The following is a 15,794-nucleotide window of genomic DNA, read 5'->3' as shown; positions in this document are numbered from 1 at the left end:
GATGAACTGACCAATAAGACAGATTCATAGGGGAAAGATCTGGCACAGTGGCCAGATCCTTCTTGTCATGGAAAGGGTCTCGGTGGTACACCAGCCAAAGCTGCTAAAAGGCACCCATGGCCATTGTCACCACCTGGACAACTAGAAGCAGCCCCAGATCCAGGAGGATCCCAAAGTTCATATCCCAAAGTTACATCTCCCTCTCCCATCCAAACAGGCTATATAAAATAAACTGATTTCCCCCAACCAACACCATCTCCATCTTGTTATGATTCCATTTCAGAATGTTCATTTATTTATCTCAAGACATTCACAATCTTGCTGAGATTTGTTGAAAAGGAAACAGACAAGTTTCATCAACATTTGATTGCACCATATCCTGATAGTTAATCATGGAGGGAGTGTTATTGGTAAAATAGAAGCTGGGGATGTCCCAATAAAATTGAACACTTCCCATATTATTATTTTTAAAAGATATAGCTGCTAGTCTGTAAAGTCATGTGCAGTTTGAATCTGAGCCTTTACACAAATTCTTCTACAGGTTTTATTTATTTATTTATTTATTTATTTATTACATTTTTATACTGCCCAATAGCCGAAGCTCTCTGGGCGGTTCACAAATATTAAAACCATAATAAAACAACCAACAGGTTAAAAGCACAAATACAAAATACAGTATAAAAAGCACAACCAGGATAAAAACCACGCAGCAAAATTGATATAAAATTAAAATACAGAGTTAAAACAGTAAAATTTAAATTTAAGTTAAAATTAAGTGTTAAAATACTGAGAGAATAAAAAGGTCTTCAGCTGACGATGAAAGGAGTACAGTGTAGGCGCCAGGCAGACCACTCTGGGGAGCTCATTCCACAACCCGGGTGCCACAGCGGAGAAAGCCCAGATATTCAATAGCATGAAAGCATGAAAGCCAGGATAAACCCTTGATAAGCCCTTGTGACAGACAGGTGCTTCCTCCTAGTCTTACCCCTGCAAGGTGATCCAGCAAGATACCATGGACATTGGCTTAGAATACCTCTAAGAAGTCCAGAACGATCAAGAGAAATATTCTCCTTTTCCCCACCCCTCTTTCTCTCTCACACACACACACTTACAATAAACAATATGATCCAGAATCTTGATATCTTTAGGTGAAAGAGGGAAAGATAGTTTGGAGGATCCTGAAGCCTGACCATCCCAAAAGCTACATTTGTTTCCTTAAATAAAAAGACTTTATGGGTGCAATCCTATGCATGTTGGGACAAAAAAAAGCCTACAACTCCCAGCATTGCTGGCTGGGGAATGCTGAGAGTTGTAGGGCTTTTCTCTCTCTAAACATGAATAGGACTGCACCCACAAATGCATTTCTGGATGACCTCTAAAGATTTCCTGAAGCACAGGGGCTATGATCTGGGATAAAATGAAAATAATTTTAAAGAGGAACAGTCCCAAAATACTGAGAAAGTGGGGATTAGGAATAGCTTCTAGAGATGAAAAAAATTGAGACGTAGCATATCATTTTGAGACATAGAGCCTATTCCTTCAAGGGTCTTAAGGAGATCAGAAGCTCAGTGTCCCAGCTACATGGTTGGCCTGACAAAGTGAAAATGCCTCTCTTAGGGCAGAACAATTGCCAGCATTACCTGGCTTTCCCTTTGGCAGATGTTGTACAATGTTGCTTTAAGAAGAGCTCACCTCCTTGGACTGCAAGGAATGTTTATTGTTCTCCCAGAGGCTATTTGTTTTGTTTTTCTTTTTAAGGTTGGCAACACATTGACTGCAGAGCAGAGAGCATTTAGTTACCCCCTTCAGAGCATCTGACTTCAGCAGGGGGTGGGGACACAACACATTCCACAGGATCACAGCCTACAGGCATCTACAACAGAACTAAGCACAACCAGAGGACACAAATAAACCTGCCTTTAAAAAACACCACCACAAAGCATTCCTCCTTCTCCACTACAGAACTGATTTTAATGCAATTTGGGCTTATGATTCCTAAAGGAATATTCACTTTAAAAGAGTTTCTGAAACACCACAATAGATGCTGGAAAGTCTGCATGCAACTATACTTTACGGAGAAGAATGTAATCTCCTAGAAGGAAAATCAGTGAAGGTATCAAATCTCTAAGGAAATCTTTGTTGCAAGGAAGGAATGCAATGGACGTTCACCCGTTACCTACTAGCTCATGTCCTGTTTAACTTATTGCATTTTTCTATTGCTTCTGATTATATTCTACTTCAGGCATACATAACCTTTGCCATATCAGATTGCTGTGTATAATGTACTCTTTGCCTGAAAGAAGGGGAAAGTGCTCTCTATTGCCAAACACCTTCATGAAACTATTGCACAATTGCTTTTCAAGGATTTAAAGAAAAATATGTTTCAACAGAAGAAAAATATTTTCCTAAATATTTACAAAATAAACATAGAGCTAATATCTGAAGGCAAAAAGGAAAATCAGGGCAGCCAGAATTGAAACCCCAATTGATTTATACAGAATAGAATGTGCAGTTTCAGTCAATTTACTTGAAAACACTGAGAGCCAGTGTGGTGTGGTGGTTAGTGTTGAGACTCGTAGTTAGCGTTGGACTGGCAGTCGAGAGATCTGGGTTCTAGTCCCCACTCAGCCATGGAAGCTCACTGGGTGACTTTGGGCCAATCACAGACTCTCAGCCCAACCTACCTCACAGGGTTGTTGTTGTGAGGATAAAATGGAGAGGGGAAGGATTATGTACGCTGCCTTGGGTTACTTGGAGGGGAAAAGGCAGGATATAAATTCAATTTTTTTTTTTTAATGAAGCACTATAATTATGTCAAGACTCATCATACAAGTCAGTTTTGCATTCCTTTGATTCGGCTGTACTGTTAGGATGTTCAAATAAATCCTGTCAGCTCAGTAGACTGAGGGCCAAATCATCATCCATTATGGAACTGCTCTGACGTGTAAAAAGCTTCTCCCACAACTACTGACATGGAAGAGAACTTTTGGAAGACCAGAGAATGGCCAAAGCACATAAAATCCCAGTCATATTGTTAAAGCTAAGTTTTATCCTGGTCATTAAACAGATGGAAACTGCTGTAGAGACCCAGGCAAGCTGCTCCAAGTTTCCTAAAAGACTATACAGGGATATAAATGAAATATAAATAACACTAAACAGCAACTTCCATGAGAGGGTTATGCTGGAAATTTGAATGTTTCTGATGTGAGAATTAAGTGGGAGAAGAACGTTTTCTACTCCTACCAGACGTCTTAATCACACAAATCAGGGATGATTCATAAGGTATGAATTGGCTATGAATATAAGGAAGGAAACAACCCTTTTACTGTTTGCTAAGAATCCTTTCACCACTTTTCATTTTGCTATCTGTGTCATAGATTTGCTTCCATGCTTGCCTTACAAAGAAATCTATTTGTAATATAGAAATATAATACACACACACACACACACACACACTATATATATATATATATATATATATATATATATATATATATCAATCACAGCAAATAGTCTGAATTGTGGCAATTGATTTTATAAACTGTTTTTATGAATTGGACTGAATTGGGATTGCAAAAGGTTTATTTTATCTATATAAATAATACTTAAAGAATTAGCTGAACATGTCAGTCTAGCCATCAGTCAAGGTCCTTATTACCACTTTCCACACCCATATCTAAGCTTACCTTAACACTTCACACATTTAATAATCAACATTCACTGATTTATTTGTCTGCCTTGGTATTCTATGCTGAAATAGCTGAAGAACATCTGAATTAGTAATCTAGTCTATCAGTTTTAAACATATGCCAGAGGCCTCTGGGGGTCCCAATATGTTCCAGTTCAACCGATTACTGAAAACCAGAACAGCATCCCCTAAATAACTCTACCTGCCTATCGACAGTTCCACACAACTTTTCTTCCACTGCCAAACTGGCGTACATTGCCTATTCTTCTTTATGTCTAACCTAAATCTATCTTCATGTATATTTTAAAACTAACTGAATACCTTCCTGGCCTTTGAGGATAGGTTTAATAATTATGTTCTCTTCAGCTGAAGATTGTCAGCATATTCCCTTTAATCTTCTTCTAGAAGCGACACATATCTAGTGCCTTCAACATATTAGCATACGGTCGCTTTCCAAATTCTTTAGCTGCTTCATAGCTTTCTTCCAACTCCTCTATCATGTATCAACATCCTGCCTTGAACTGTAGTGCCCAAAACTGAATCGTTCAGTTAGAAGACAAAAGCAGTTAACACTCACGGCAACCTTTTTGGCATTATATATTTTATATAATTTAACCGATATGCCCACTCATCAAAAATGCTATAGAAAGATAACCCTTAATTACTGTATTTCTTCGATTGTAAGACGCCATCGATTGTAAGACGCACACTAATTTCAGTACCACCAACAGAAAAAAAAACCTAAGACACACCCACAATTCTAAGACGCACCCCATTTTTAGAGATGTTTATATGGAGGGAAACTGCGTCTTAGAATCGACGAAATAGGGTAACATCAGCTTTCTATAATACCACAGCCATCTACTAGTATAAGTTATAAAAGAACTGCACTGGAACAAAATATTAACTTTTAATAGGTTGTCCCTGATGCACTGTTGAAAGTGAAGCAAGGTCAAATTTCAAGATCAGCAGTGCCAATACACAGACCGATTATGTATTGACAGTACTTCTGGATCAGCAACACACAGAGCAGGCAAATGGAATGCTAGAAATGCTTACATTCTGACATTAGTATTTATTTCTATCAAATTCTTTGCTTGACAAAGTGCAACAGAGATCTCGAGGATAAAAACTTGCTTCTGGACACAGAAGGCCCAGGTTTATATGCCTGTCCAGTCATAGATTTCCCGACAGGCATTAAGGCAAATGACAACACTATAAAATATGAACAGTGGCTGCTCGTTGTAAGAATAAATTAATGCCAGCTCACATGCATAAAACTGTCTACTCTACGGGGTCCCTCACAAGTGTTGCCTCTGTGTCTTCCATGTACGCTCTTATCTGATATTACAATATTTATGTGAGTAAGCTGGTGCATATAACATCTGAAGAGGCTATGAGACGATCTTAATTTCTGAACTTACCATTGCATACAAACTTGTACAATTCCTGTTTTTAAAATCAAAAGATAATTTAGTTATAAAGCTTTTGGCTTAGCATTTAAGCCTTAAATAGGGTTTTCCAACATGTGCTCAACAGAATCTATCAAAATGTGGCTCAGTTAGATATCAGAGCTTCAATATTACCTTATTAAAATGACTTGCAGTTACATAAAGCTTTTAATTATTCATTAAAAACTTAAAATCTAAATGTGGGATGCTAATTATTTGGAAAGCGTATTTTATTAAATAAGCCCTAGATAACCCCTACAAACAGCTGTGTATTGATGGTGTGTGTGTGGGGGGGGGTTCCTCATAAAAGGGAGAACCATTTAATACAGAAGCAGTAGTGAAGGACATTCCAAACAAACCTATTTTCCAGGGCTGATAACACACAAGGGGTTGGGGGGAAAGGGGGTTCATGTCTGCAGATTTCAATAGGTGAAGGTTGAAAGAGATGCTGCAGTCTCAAAAGTGAGAGAAAGACCCATTAGCTTATCAGCTTTTGTTGGTTAAGTTAAAATGCCCACATTCCTTTATAGACACCTGTATAAACAAGCAGGCGGTTGGTTGCGGAAATGTAGTGTCACACACTATCTGGTTTCACGTGGAATGATGACTTTGTATCAGGTTATTGTCCTTGGAGATTTTCCTTTTTTGTTTGTTTCTTTTTAATAATCTCCAACACAGGAAAAAATAGTTTCAGTTATCAGCAGTTCTTTGTTATCAGCCATGACCTCAAGAAAAATACAATCCCTCACCAGCCAAAAATAGATTTGGGACATCTGGCCTGAACTTTTGTTTTTCATGATATATATATATATATATATATATATATATATATTCTAGAGCTGTATTACTATTCAGGTATTGCCTTAATGGGTGGCTTAGGTCTCTTTAATGGCTAGTTAACTTATGTTTAATGCACATCTTAAACAAATTGTACAAGCTGTAGTTAGTGTGGCCTTCATATCATTGTAAAGTATGGTTAGCGCTGAAGAGGGATTACATATTACCGCTGAAATTCAGAGATCCAAAGTCACAGCTGATGCATGAGGCAAAAGTAAACTACACACTGGTGCTATCTGTAGCAGGAGTAGAAACAGTCCTATTTCTACATATTTTGTTTAATCCATTCCGTCTGTTTCCCAGATTGTCAGGTATTTTTCATTGTCTCGTCATTGACAGAATCAGATTCCCTGCCCCCTTTGGAAAAGTACACAAAAGAGGTTTGACACAATTTATGTAACTTTTGCAGGCACATAACATTTTCTGTATTTCTCTTAGCTCAGCATACAAGTAATGACCAGAGCCCACAACGACAACAAAAAAGAGTGCTACACAGCGGGTGCTGAAGAGAAATCAAAGATGTAAAAAATGTTGTTTGGGTTTTTTAAAAATAGCGTGCATATTAGTGTATTTTCCACTAACTTTCATATTTTTGTATGACTCAATTGGCATACAATTATGAGAAGTTAAAAAAAATGGTCCACAAGCCCGCAAAATCCGCACAACTCATAACATGTCAGACCGCTGCAGGATCTGTGGGTTGAATGTAAAGAAATCTGAATTCATTTGAATCTGTTTGAATCTCAAGCATTCTTAGTATGGATTATAAAGCAAGCAAATGCAGTCAAAAGGATTCTGAGTCATATTAAGAGGCTCCATTTCTGAAAAGTTACCTCTACATTTCTGTTACACACTTGTACTAATCAAAAATAATATTAATCACCATTTTACTGGGAATGTTCTTAGTATTCAGGGAACAATGCAATAAATTTGTCAGTTTATCCTAACTCATGAATAAGAAGACTTCCTTTTTAAATGTGGCTACTGAAGGCACAACTTGGAAAACAATCTTAATACTGTATCAGCTACATCTGGCATATTAACTTTAGGATCTTTGTTAAAAAAGAATTTCAATTCTGAAGACATTTGTGGTTTGATTGCACCTCCTGAAACAACACCCTGCCTCTTGTGAACCACCCTATTTTTCTGACCCTCCCATGTTTGAAAGAATGCTCATGAACTTTCTTTACACCAAACATTAAAATATTTCTGGTTAAGGAACAATTTTGCCACCCAGGTTGTGAAAGTCCATAGCTTCTGAAAACCATTTATGAAGTCCAATATTTAATTTAGTTTCCACCACTTTCCCCCAGCCTCTAATCTGATTCAAACATAGTTTATTGTTGTGGTTATTATCTGTGATTTGTACAAGAAGGCATTTTAACCACAGAATTTTCGCTTGTGCTAAGTTCATACATCATGGAGATTTGTGTTCCTTCCAATCCACTTCAGGAAAACCACTGTTACTATACTACCATCAGTTAAATGAAGCAGACAGATGTTATTGATAAAAAAGTATTACAAATAGGTGAAGTGGTTGAATGCATGGCTTAGTTGTATTTCTATAGTTACTTTAAAAGAAAAGGGGGTAAAAGGGGGGGGGAGAACTTATAAAGGAAAATAGCAGCCAAATCAACCTTCTCCATAAGATGCTACAGGGCCCTCCAATCTCAGTGAAAAAGGCCCACAATCCAATCCAATGAAGACAGGTTATCCACAATGAAACAAAAACCAAATGGTATAGCCAGGCTGCATTTTCTGTGCAGCAAACTCTCAGTATCTCCATCTGAACGATCTAAAGGTTCTGCTACATTTGATAGAAAGACAAGCGGGATGTTGAAGGGTCTGGAAACCAAAGTCCTATGAGGAACTATTGACAAAGCTACGTGTGTTTAGCCTGAAGAATTGATTGAGCCATGATAGCTATCCTCAAACATCTGAAAGGCTGTCATGCAGAAGATGGAGCAGAGTTGCTATCTATTGCGCCAGAGCTCAAGCCTAGAACCAATTCATGGAAACTGCAGGGAAGATATCAGCTAAACATTAACAGAACCTTTCTAATGGTAAGAGTTGTTCAGCAGTGGAACAGGCAGTGGAACAGCAGTGGAACAGACACAGGAGGTGGTGTTTTTTTCCTATGCTGGAGATATTTAAGCTGATGCTAGTCAGGGATGATGTAGCTGCATCCTGTATTGTACATCTTGTATTGAGGAGGGGCTTGGAGTACATGACTTTGCTCTATTGTCCCTTATTGTCCTTGGATATTTTAACTTAACAGAGATTCGTCAACTTAACAGTCTTCCAGAATTTAAGAAAGCCATAAAGACTGATCTCTTCCAGCAGGCCTACCTAGCTGAAATGAATCATTGTTTTTCAAGGGTTCATATTTAATAACAACATAAAAGATCAGAGAAACAAGAGGAGGAAACACCAAACAATATCTTCTGGAGTATGGAAATTAAGAATCTATAGAATTTTTTTCTATTGTGCAATTTCAACACGAGGCACTCCAGACATAAATCAGCAAGCTTTATCAAATGTGCAATACTACTAAGCAGGAACCTGATCTCAACTGGTATTGGCCATGTCACTTTTTATTATGCATTACAGCTTCTTTTAAATGCTCTGGATGTTTGTGTAACCACCTTCCACACAGAAACCCCAAAGCAGTAAATGTGCCATCTGAGGAAAGTATCACATTTCTCCCGGTACAGCATATTGCATATCGAGTGTTCAGAAAATGCAATTTCCTCACAATAAGAGCTCCAACCTGATGGAAGATATTGTGGATCGAAAGGAACAAATAGGGAATGAATCTGTAGTTATTACGCAGAAAAGTTCTTGTTACAACAATAGAGTTCTTGGAAAATCCTATTGAAATGGATGCAAATTAAGAAAGTGAAGAGAGTTAAGAACAAATATCCCAAATTTGGGTCGGGACAAGCAAAGAATCAATGAACCAGGCAAGTATTTACCAAGTAAGAGTACATTTGGCAGGTAATTTATAAGGACAAATCATTTAAATGTCACATTTTTTAAAAAATGATGTTCAAAATGAAAACAACAGCAAAGTAAGTACAAAAACAAAAAAGGAAGTTCAAAACCAAAAGTGAACTCTTAAAAGTTTTGAGAAGCAGCTGTAAGAGGAGTTGAAATAAGCCTTCCTAGAAATGAGAAAAGCTGGGGGATCTCTCTCTCCACACACACACACAGGGAGGTCTGGAAGTACTCGCGTTCGTCTTCAGCCTGGGAAAAAGTACATCAGAAGAAAAAACATGGAAGATTGCCACATCAGCATGATTAAGGGTCACTTTATGGACCAAAAAACAATACTGAAGCTTGTATTCTCTCCTGTCCCAGGATGGAGCCAGCAGGGGTGTTTTGGCCTGGTATGGGAAGGTGTGGATCCGATAGCAAATGAACCAAAAAAATGAATATGTGCAACTACAATTCAAAATTTGCTGAAAGCAGGAGCTGTAGATTATAGATTCTGGTCCAGCACTGGTCTGAAGCCCACTGATGTTTCTCATACCATGCAGGGAGAGATATGTATGGTGTCAAGTGCCTAGGTGGGAGTTCAACAGGACTGTGCTCAGACAACATCATAGTCAATGGTGGGTTAACAGTCAACTCCACAGTTGATTATCGAGGGGGTACTCCCCACTTGACATGATTACAATTGACTGCGGTGTGGATTAAGGCCAGTGTCAAGTTGACTATTAGTCAATGGTACATTTGACTGACACATCCCTGGCCCTCTCCCCCTCACGCCTCCTTCTGGTATCCCATTAGCCATTGTGAGTTCTGCTTGCTGGACTGAAGTGGCACTTACCACTTTGCTAGGGAACTCTAGTAGCGGAAAAAAACCAACTGTGTGTGACGAAACAGTTAACGGTGCCTGACACATGACACGATAACCAACAGCTGTTCAAATAAACAACTCTGTACAGTTCTGGTTATTTGTGTTGGTTATTTTGACAAAGTCCCAAAGGATGGCACAATAGCTAACCGTTGACTATTTAACCCACCGTTGCTTATCATGTCGTCTGAACCCAGTCTGAGTGGCCTTTCTTGGGGATTCTCTGTGAAAGTATTTAGTGTAGGGACCGGGGGGGGGGGAGGGAATAATGTAATAAAGTATGATGGAGAAGTAAATCAAGTAGATCACTTCAACGTAAATGCACCTTTTTATTTTTGCAAGACGCTCTACACCAGCTTAAAATATATTACAGTTAATTATGACACAGAGTTTTAGAAGTATTTGAACCAAGGTGGAAAATGAGCCACCTTGAAAAGGAAGGCCTCTGCCCTCTATGGCTACCAGCTTTCTCAGGACCTTAGCAACACAAAGCCCAGCAGGTGAATTTGCTTCGGCAGCGTCATAATCCTGTTTGTAAATTCAGTACTTCTAATCAGACTTGTGTAAATATTGTCACTGTTGCTGTTTCTTAAGATCCAGTTGGATTCAGTATCCTTATTTTCTATGCAGTCATACTATACGAGCTAATCATTCGTCTTGGTCGTTTTTTAAAAAGGGATTTAAAAACCCTATTATTTTAATAGGCATTGTTTTGAGTAGCTATACTCTTCCTCACCAAGCCATTGCAGAATACAATTTATTTTTGTTGGTATATTTGAAGTTCGAACAATAATGCATCACCAGCAGTTGATAAGTACAGCTGTAGTTAAATTAGGATTTTACTTTCGAATCTGATAGAAGCAGTGTTTTATTTCTATGGGTGTGATGTGAACTGTCTTTGACTCTTCTAAAGAAAAATATCATCCAGTGTTTAAAACAAACAAATGAACAGGCAGATAAAGTGGGGGAATAATTGGTCTTCCAGAATAGCCTTTTTTAAAAGTACTTTGCTTAGGATCACTTAGAACAGGCAGCCCAACAGTTTTTAACTATTGTCCAAAGAGCTTCGGCTATGGAGCAGTATATAAATTTAATAAATAAATAAATTTGTTAAGGAAGGACTTCTAACAAACTATGAATAACTTTAAGGTGAGGTTTCTAAGGGGATAGAAATAGATGTAATCCAGGTTTAACAAGGAAGGCATAATGCTTTCATTACCTATCAAGCTATGATCAAACTAATCCTTCAGTTCACTATTCCCACACTATATGTAATGAGAAACCAAATAAAATAATTAAGGATTCCACAAGTGACCCCAAAACTACCAGTCCACAGAGGAGACTGTCCACTGCATCTTTGTCATAATAGCAATCAGAAGGCATATTCAAAACAAGTGACATGCAGAAACAAATGGATGGAGGGACACTTGAGGGAAAACCAAATTTACTCCTTAGCACTCTAAAAGTAAAGCTTTTTGGATGAAAGAATGTGAGCCTCAGGAATCAAAAATGTGGAAACCAACACTTTTAATTAGTGGGAGTATACAAATTGGAACTGGAGGGTGTATTGGCAGACTGCAGAATCGTGTAATGCTTCTGAATCATATCTTTCTACAATACGGACCTGATACTGCAATATGCAGTTAATATATCTTGCTACTACCTTTTCTAAAGATAGTCATCATATTTTGGAGACCATGTGAAACTGACACTGTGAAACTGACTATTCTTTAAAATAAAGTAATATGACAAGAATGCTAGCTCAAATATTTGTACTTCTCACAAATACTGAAATATTGAATTAAAACCAGCAAGCTTACTTTTTCCCACTTACTATTTGAGGGTCTCCAGCTTTTAGAGGTTGGATCCAAAGACCTTCTACCTTGAGGGAAATGTCTGAAATCAACTCACAGATTTAATTTGAGAACTACAAAATATTCTGCACAACTGATAGTTGTTCTTTAAAAGGTATTGGATAACCAGACCTGAAATTAAATATACCATGGTTATCTTTTTAAAAAAATTATAAAGTTTTAATACTTGATCTTGCCCCAAACTTTCACAATACTGTCCAATTCAGATTTTTAAGAAGAGAAGCAAATGGCTGCCCAGTTTTGTACTGTACACGGGCTACTGCCACCGCCAGCATCTAGGTGAAGCAACACCCCCTTGACTGAGGGAAGAATCAGAGCTGCTCACATCCTGGTGTCACTCTAGTTTTAGAGAGGAGAGAGGCCATGAATTGAAGAGATGGATGGAGAGGGAGAGAATGAAAAAGACAGAGAACGAAAGAAAGCTTACCAAAGCTTACCAAATACTGAAACACCACATTCTAACCCACAGTGGCATTTTAAAAACAGAATTGTATTGTTATGTACATTCTAAATAAAAGGAATTCTTTTTTAAAAGAAATAGATCAAGAGGCAAAGAAATTCCACTCTGTTAAAAGACAGCATACACGAACTATGGCTCTGGATTAAAATATGACATTGAGGGGTTTTTTTCCCTATGTGAACGAAAAACCTGACAAATTTGTTACAACTTATTATTTATGCCAGGAGTGGTAACTTGTGGCTATTCCAGATGTTATTGGACTATAAGTCCCATCAGCCCAAGCCAGCATAACCAGTGGTGAGGGATGACAGGAGCTTCAGTCAAACAATATATGGAAGGCCACATATTTACACATAGTAAGGGTTTCACAGTATATTCATATCACTTTATTTAAGAAACAATGGGCAAGAAATGTGTTGAATCTCTAAGATATGCTTCATACCATTTTCAACTGTCTGCTGTTACATCTGTATTATATAGGGAAGGGGTAATCAAGTTGGATGCCCTCCAAATGTTTTGGACAACAACTCCCATGGTCCTATTGGCCATGCTGGATGGGGCTGATGGGAGTCCAAAACAGCTAGAGGACATCAGAGGTTGCCTATCCCAGATCTAGGACAATAGTTATAAGATGCTGGTGGAAAGCTATCCTGTTTCTCATGACATTTTATTCCTACAGCAGCAGCATACTGAGAGGATTATGGGATTGTTCTTATCTGACAATCTTTCATTTCCGATCAGGGAACAACCCCCCCTCTAAATCCTTTGCTCCTGCCTTCTCAAGACATTTCCCCCCACTTTGGTCATGCCATTTTATTCTTGTATATTTTGCATTTGTTAATTATGAGGAGATTTCTGTCCTCTGATAGTCTCTTGGCCTTTATGATCAAGACACCATTTTAAACACAAGCCTCAATATCTTTCCAATGCCAGGCAGCCCTTAAATGCAACAGCAGTGTGGTTTCCCTGTTTTCTCCATTGCACAGGCTCCTCCAGAATCTCTTAAACAGGGTTGAAAACATACCATAAGAACATCCTAACATTTTGAGAGAGTCTAGGCACCAGCTGCTGGACAAAAGAAGGGAAAGCCCATTTTCTCTGCATCTTCCAGCTTTCCTGTTCCTATTAATTTAACATCTGATTTGTGCACATGTTCTGCGCACATGCATACTGGCAGCTCTGAAAGAGCATGTCCCAGAGTGCAGGACACGGAATAATGGGCTCAAGTTACAGGAAGCCAGATTCCGGCTGGACATCAGGAAAAACTTCTTGACTGTTAGAGCAGTATGACAATGGAACCAGTTACCTAGGAAGGTTGTGGGTTCTCCCACACTAGAGGCATTCAAGAGGCAGCTGGACAGCCATCTGTCAGGGATGCTTTAAGGTAGATTTCTGCAATGAGCAGGAGGTTGGACTCAATGGCCTTGTGGTCCCCTTCCAACTCTATTCTATGATTTTATGAAAGAGTGAACTAGTAAGCAAATGGGTGCAAGAGCTTGCTCATGAACATTGAACTTTGTTTGGTCACTACACCTAAGAAAGTCATTGCCATTATAGTGGTTAAGTGTCCGCTAGAAGGAGCATAGCTGGCTGCCTCAGTGCTTCCCTGACACCATACAAAGGAGGATAAGCCATACATAGGAGGAAGGGTGGCGAGGGTAAACCACACTCGCCAAAGGGCTCCTGTTAGGCCGTCTCATTACTGATAGCAGGCTAGCTCCACCGGACAAGTCTCCGCCTGCTGGCCATGGGCCAACCGAGGCACTGCTCCTTCCTGCTCAACTGGTATGGTGGTATCTTTGGGATAATCAGTGGCAATAGAGGAGCAGCATTGTAAATGCTATCACAGCCAGGCCAGTGAGTAACAGAGGAAAGCAGCTGAGAGGGAGGAAAGGGAAGGTGTGACGTGTCTGTATGGTACTGACAGATTGCTCTGTGTTTCAGTCCATGTCGGGTGTGGTTGTCCAGGCTGCATGTGTGTAAGAATGTAAGATAAATATTCCTTTCCTTCATGCCCAGTTTTTTGACCATTTGACATGACACAAAAATGAGTCTTGTGTCTTGACTTGCTCTCTTGAGGCACCTGCCTGCCTGCAGGTTATTGGCAGCTTCTTTGTCTTTTAATTGTGGCACAGTGGTCGTTCTGGATTGTGCTGTGATCTGGGGGAGACCGATACCCATGTAGATAGCATCATTTGGTAGCAAGAGCCTTGTGAGCATTGGAAGAACAGAACATTTTTCTGAGGGCTTCATCTCCTGATCCACCAAGCTCTGCCTCTGATCCTCGCTCAAGTGACAAAATATTTTTATTTCAAGGGCTTGCAGCCCTAGTCTCAGCAGCTCTCTGGGAAGTGTACAGGTCTATTTTCAGAGAGCCAGGTCTCTTAAGCCCCACTGCAACACATGGAGCTCTTCATGCACAAGCCTTTTGATTCCCTCTGAAGTAGAACTGAAGGTAAAAAATTTGCAAGAGTAGAAGATGCTAAATAGCCTTGGAGATGGAAGGGTACCAACAAACTCAAAGACCTTTCTAAAGAAAGTTCAGATTTAAAGGCGTATCTAAACAACAGGTGTTATAGTCTTTTTGTAAATTTCTCAGGTGTATGACCCAGACGTTCACTTACATCTCTTCGCATGAACACAAGCTTCTTTCTAATGCTGAGTTATTAATTGGTAACACTAATCCTCTATGCCGGCGTAGTGTTACACTTGAGCCTTTTATTCTTCTCCCGACAGGAAATACGACACTTTCCTTTCCTTCTACTTCTTCTTATTCAGGATAATTAACTAGATTAGAAACTAATGGATGAAGCACTTCAATTATATATGAGGTTAAAAACATATTAATTTGGTTTGCAGGAAGATTTATCAGACACTGAGTGATTTAACTAACCAAATGCATCTTTCCCTTGGAAGTAAAGAAGAAAATAGCTCCACCTTGTTCGTTGAAAAAACTAGCAATATTTCATCAGCACATTCACTCAAATATGCACACACCCTTTCAAAGTTATTTAACTATGATGAGCACATAAAGGCCCCAATCAGAAGACACCTTAAACCATGACTTTAACCATGGTGGTTCAGCCAGAACACCAGGCTGTGTTCAGAAGACACCTTAAACCATAAGTTTAACCTTGGTGAATAAGGCTTTTTGCCTTATTCACCATGGTTAAAGCCATGGTTTAAGGTGTCTTCTGAACTCAGCCCGTTTTTCTGGCTTAACCACTGTGGTTAAAGATGTGGTTTAAGGTGTCATCTGAATGGGGCCAAAGAATTGGATTTTTGATCCTATTCTCTTTCCTAAAAAGAATGCAGTTCTACTAGTATATTTCAAACATAGAACATTTGGCTCCCCAGGTCTCGCCATATTTTATTATTAACATTAACAACAACAACAACAACCATCTTATAGGCTGATAATTAACAAACTAACCTTTTATAAGTGGCGCAAAGTTGACTCAGAAGGCTCATTTATATAGCCTTCTTTTATATAGCATTTATAACCTCTTTCAGCCTGAGGGTTAGTTGTGGTTCGTTCAAAAGCAAAAGAGGAAGTTTTTGGTATCTTCCTCTCATAGGAGAAAAGAAAAAGGGAGAGAATGGAAGCCCGAGATTTGTGCAGGCT

The 15,794-nt window shown here is 38.9% G+C and overlaps 1 protein-coding gene across 2 annotated transcripts in view; it reads right to left on the bottom strand.

The window, feature by feature from the left end:
• SHROOM2 (shroom family member 2) overlaps nucleotides 1–15,794 on the bottom strand; it is a 153,886-nt gene that overhangs the window by 94,273 nt on the left and 43,819 nt on the right. The window lies entirely within an intron of this gene.

Source organism: Elgaria multicarinata, chromosome 5 (assembly GCF_023053635.1).
Source record: "Elgaria multicarinata webbii isolate HBS135686 ecotype San Diego chromosome 5, rElgMul1.1.pri, whole genome shotgun sequence".
Lineage (NCBI taxonomy): Eukaryota > Metazoa > Chordata > Lepidosauria > Squamata > Anguidae > Elgaria > Elgaria multicarinata.
Note: the sequence above shows the minus strand (reverse complement) of the source record. Positions and strands in the feature narration are given on the sequence as shown.